The sequence below is a fragment of the Eutrigla gurnardus genome (genome assembly GCF_963514095.1).
Source record: "Eutrigla gurnardus genome assembly, chromosome: 1".
NCBI classification, from domain to species: domain Eukaryota; kingdom Metazoa; phylum Chordata; class Actinopteri; order Perciformes; family Triglidae; genus Eutrigla; species Eutrigla gurnardus.
Window position 1 is genome coordinate 2,095,358 of NC_139915.1, and position 5,775 is coordinate 2,101,132.

General features: G+C 42.0%; 1 long non-coding RNA gene across 1 annotated transcript; it reads left to right on the forward strand.

Moving 5' to 3' along the window:
- The first annotated feature begins 525 nt into the window (after nt 1-525).
- On the forward strand, nt 526-860 carry LOC311010449. The gene is made up of 3 exons (XR_014596789.1): nt 526-570; nt 660-719; nt 802-860. It is a non-coding gene; the product is annotated as an uncharacterized lncRNA (long non-coding RNA).
- Nucleotides 861-5,775: the final 4,915 nt, after the last annotated feature.

Consider the following 5,775-nt stretch of genomic DNA (forward strand, 5'->3'; position numbering starts at 1 on the left):
AAGGTATTTAGAGGCATCGACTAACCTATCCTGCATGTGTTTGAACTGGAGGCCGGTGTGAGACTCACCATGCTGCTGCATCGTACAGCGGCAAGCTAAACGTTTTCATATTCATCTCTGATGTTGGGAAATGCAGGTTTAAGCAAATATTAAGATTTAAACTTAACATGTGAACACGTGTATGTGGAATTACACTACATATTATAATACAAACACACTCATACATGCAATTCCTCACAACAATCTTCACACTTTAATGTTTGTACTGTGAATACAAGATATGAATTATTTTTGTTGTTTGTAATCAGGCTGATGATGGATTTAGTAAACTGAAGTTGGCGTTCTTGTTTTGTGTGCACACAGAATGAAACGCTCACGTTTGACAGGACATGTTCTGAAGATAACGTCAACAAACTGAGGAAGGTCAACGCTGATTTGAGGGTAGGAACAGATCAGTGTTGGTCTGTGTTAGCAGCTTGAATTTAGAGTTAAACTTAATCTAAATATTTACAGGCCGAACTGGAGGAAACCCTGGGTATGTTGACGCTGAGAGACAGAGACATCATGAAGGTTGGTCCATCTGGGTGTTTTTTCGTCAGAACAAAATAGTCAGTCCACGTTTTTGTCTCTTAACTTTACTTCCAAATGTTCCCGTATAGAAAGACATACTTATGAGTAAGATGAAGAACTCTCATGTGGAGAATCACAACATGATCGAGGTAAGTTTTTGTCACAAATAAACACTTTGAATTGCAAATTGTGACTGTTATTCACCACATTAACTCTGGTTTGGTGTTGCAGTGTCTGCAGTCAGAGGTTGTGAGGTTACAAGAACATTCACACCAAGTCCTTTTGAGGTATATTGACTATATCCACATTTCTTCTATGTAACTACACCAAATCACCTATTCACACCCATTTCCTTTGTTTCTCTAAGCAGCATCAAGTTGCAACGTAGTGATAGAATCATGCATTAACACAGGGGACGTGTCAGCTTACGTAGTTAGTTAGTTAGTGTAGAAAAGAAAGGGGGGGGAAAAGAACATTATAATTTAGAGAATCTTTTTCACAGCAGACATGTTGACTTGTCATCGGAGTCAAGTGTCCCAGTGAGCCATGAGAGCATAACAGTGAGTCTGAACCACGATACCTGGATCCTGAAACTGAAGGAGCTAGATGGAATTTATTATATTTAACAATTATTAATTTGATCATCTACACCTGAGCCTTTTCTGTCAAATCGTCCTCCATGAATTAGACCTGTGTGAATTGCACGTCAATTATAAGTTCAAATAAATGTGCGTTTTCATCTAATATATAGTGATTTTTCTGTCCCGTGCAGATATGACAGACACTTTATCAGTCTTCAGAGCCCCTACAGTCGAGATCCTCCCAACCACCGCTCTCTGCAGAGTGAGATGCAGGAACTGCAGCAGGTAGGAAGCGCTCGCCGCCTCCAGGTTATCGTTTCATGCTGCTGATATGTCGACTGTCACTGCCACGGCCTTCTCTCTGCGGCAGCATCACAGAGACCTGGAGGACGTCAGCCTCCCGCCCCAGCACACACACAGCGAGGACATACAGAGCATCATGCACAAGATCAAGTCTGCAGAAATCGCTCATCTTCTGCACAATAAGTATCCTGAGAGGGTGAGGAGAGAGTCAACAGAGGATGGGCAGTATAACATCCAGTAACGCCTGCATTTAAATCTGGCACGTCTCTCTTTGTGTCTCCTCTCACATGCAGGACTCTGCTGTTGTAGAAACACAGGAGAGGCCTTTCCCCCACCGCCAGCAGCAACAGGCAAGCATCAAGCAGCAACTTGTCAATGTGTATGTGAGATTTTTACCTCCCTTTCTCCTGTTATGGTAACAGACTGGATGTGGTTGATGTTAGTCAGTGTTCTGAGAAGCGTCCTCCGGCTAATAAAAGGGGTGTCTTGCTTTGACAGTGTATTTATGAGCATCTCCATTACACAACCCATACTATCTTCTGTGTGTTAGACTCTCTCGGGGATAAGTGCAGTTTAAGTACCCTTGGTAACTACAGACATAACAATGTGTAAAAGCGATGTTTATAAAGCTGTGATGGTGGTTTCAGGCTGCAGGAACTGGAGCTGCACAAGTGTGTGTGGGAGGAGAAAGGGGAGAAGGTGGAGGAACGGTGGAGAGCCTGGGAGAAGGAGCAAAAGAACTGGTGGAAAGCCCGTAGCGTAGAGGGGAATAAGGCCCGGACCAAAGACACCCAGTCAGGCCAGGAGATCTCGGAGACACAAGTTAAGCTCCAGCAAGCAGAGCAGACCATCACTGATATGAGGGAGCAGGTCTGCCTCCTGCAAGCCTCTCTAAGTTCTGCACAGGAGTGTGTCGCCAAGCAGAAGAACAGCAGTCTTCACATCGACAAGGGCACCAACACTGAGCCAGAAGAACCGCCCGGAGCTGTGGAGACGGTAGTGAAGGACCAGAGGGATGCAGCAGTGGCCACGGAGATTACAAGTGGAGTTTCCCCAGAGCAAGAGCAAACCGCAGACAGACTCCTGGAGACCCTCAGGAGGATGGAAGCGATGGTTAACGGTGCCTTGGAGACCGCCGTGCTGGTGAGGGAGAGCGAGCAGAGGGTAAGCCAGGTGAGAGTGAGGATGGAGGGCATCACTCAGAGGGTGGAGGAGGCTCTTGACCGAGCAGCCGACACGAACAAGCAGCTGGATGTTCTGGAGAAAACCGTAGAAAAAGAACCAACACAGGTTTGTCTGGATTCAGTATGTTGCTGTACTAGAATGTATGCCTGGACATGTTTTATTAGATCATCATTTATCTACATTTCACATAAAATAATGCAGACAAGTTGATATTAGAAAAGTAGCTGCATATTATAAAAACATGTTTATTTTTTTATTCATAACACGCCTGTGCAAACACAAACCTCCTGAATAAATGATGCTACTATAAGGTTTACAGTTCACACAACATTACTTTCACTCATGTCGCCAAAATAGAGAAATGTGGCTATAAGACAAGAAAAATACTACTAAAGTAGCAATACTACAGTGTAGAAATACTCTGATACCAATAAGTCCTGCATTCATAAGCATAACAATATACTTCAAAGTGCTTATTATGCAGAATGGTCCATTACAGAATAGTATATTTTATATTACTGGATTATAATTATTGATACATTTGTTGATGGATTGGATGTTGCAGCTGTTAAGGTGGAGCTGATTTTCATTACTTTATATACTTAATCTGCATATGATCCATATTTATTGATATTTTGTATTATTCTCTCCCATTAAGTTGGCAGCGGTTGGACTGTTCCAGTCTCCAGGTCCCGGTCTGCCAGCTGATCCTGGATCAGGCTTTACAGTTGAATCTCATGTGGAGCCTGAAGACGGAGACAGTCCTCCTCTATCTCCTGTAATCCCTGAAGTCAGTGAGCCTCCACAGCTAATCATGAATGGTATGATGGCTTCATTACAGTGTTCTGGTGGTAACGGGGTACAGTGTTAGGCACACATGAATTAAAACTTCTTCCTCCTCTAATGTTAAACCCTTGAGGACGCCTGGAAATAGACACAGCATATATTCACATTGCACACAACAGCTGTTACAGAGGTGGAAGAGAGGGAGAGCTCTGAGGGAGTGTCATCTATTAAACAGGGCCATGGGGAACATTATGGGAGGTCCAGTGTTTTATTTTGTGTAAACAGAGTGAGGGTAAATATAAAACTACATCCCATTTTAATTGAGAGTTATTGTTTCCATATTATAAAGATGCTGAGAAGAGATCTGTAGCTCACAAAGGACACAATACAAGCTTTTAGGTTCATTACAGTCGGGATTCCATAAAAGCAGAACTTCAACAGAACTGGAAAAGCTTGTTAACACATTTATTTCTAATAAAGATATAGCTCAACATTTTGAGGAATTTCTAATCGCTTTATTAATGAGGGGTAGCTGAGAAGCACCAGACGTGTTTGTACAGAAATGAAGAAGCTACAGATAGTAGATGGTTATCGTCGCTGGAAACGGCTAGTCTGCCTCCGTCCCGGTGAAACGGAAGGTTTTTAGATCTTCACTTTGACATATTCACCAATGAAAGTGAATATTGCACAAGAGGGATTTAAATCAAACCCTTTTTGGGGGTAAATGTTTTAAATTGGTGCACAAAATGATGCTAAAAGGATTAAAAAAGGCATTTTTCATTTCATCTTGACGCTGAAAACCCACCAACCAGCACCTCTAAAACTAATGAAGCTAACTAATGAACACATTACGTCTTGTTTGTGTAAAACTGCTTTTTGTACTTGGATTTTGTGTGGAATAATCAAATCTAATATGTTATGTGACCCTCCGAGGTGCTGGTACGCCTACGACACAGGCAAGCTATTTCCCTCAAATGTGTTTCTCTAAATGTCAAACGATTTGTAAGATCAAATGTTTCTTCTCTTTAAAATGTAAATGTTGCATTTCTAGCTCCAAAAATACACACAGTCTCATATAAAATAGCTTACTTGTGATGTCTGGAGCATGTTGAACAGTAGGTGGCCTCAGAGGGGGAAATGATATTTTAAATAAACAGACAGCAGACGTCATCATGTCTGCTTGTTTGTGTATTTTATGACCTTCTGTCTGAAGTTAACACAACAAAAAGCTGCATTTTATGTTTTTATGTTTTTATATGTGCGCTGCCAGTCTGGTTGTTACTGGTCGGTGTGGGAAACAATCCAGTTCATTCAAGGAAGGTTTCTTTGTATCCGGAGCCATATTTAGCATGCTGATAGAAGCTCATTGGCTGATGTTTTAGCAAATGCTGTTAAAGGTTTTAAAGGTATTTGTATGCCCTCTAGAGTACAGTGGAATACTCTGCCTCCATCTAGGCTTTATACTCCCTCTTTATCTACCTTACACCAATAAAACAAGAGCTATTAAGTCCAGTCCAGGCCCTGTAGAGGAGATGAAACTTGTTTTTTTGGCTTCATGTTGACGTTTAAAACGAGGCTCAGTCAGGTTGTGTGCTGAAGAAAGATCCGCTGGAGACTCAATGTAAACTATTTAGAAAAGCAGGGATTCTCTAATGCTCCCTCTCTCTCCGTGTGTGTGTGTGTGTGTGTGTGTGTGTGTGTGTGTGTGTGTGTGTGTGTGTGTGTGTGTGTGTGTGTGTGTGTGTGTGTGTGTGTGTGTGTGTGTGTCATACTACTATTGCTGGAATGTAAATGGATTTGTGGATCCGTTGAACGCTTCCAGGAAGAAAAAAAAAAACACTGATCTGGAGTGAAAAACAAGAGTATCTGACAATGTGAAAATGAGGAGTACAACGGTGTGGAGTATACTGTATATATGGAGTACATAATCTACTGTACAGCTTCATCACATGGAGCTTGTTGTGCACCTTTTGCAGTTTTTTATTTTATTTTATGAGGCCAAATCTGTGTGTAAAAAGAGAATTACTCAAGTGGTTTGTGCTTCCCGACAGTCAAACGTCTTGGAACCATCAATAAGAAACATGAAAGCAGTTTATTGCTTTTGAATAATACTGGTTCATTTAGCTACATTGATTTTAAAGTGGCATCCTGCTGCTCAGCTTTCATGGGGATCTCCATAATGTTTGGTTGGTATCACAATATCACCGACCTTTTCCCTGAGAGGATAAAGCAGACGGCACTCGGGCCGAGAGCTTTCAACCAGCGGATCAAGCTTCTTATGTACTCAAAACGGTTGCTAGGTTATTGTTGCCCTTAGTTATAAAGGGGGGGGGGGACAAGAATTACAGTA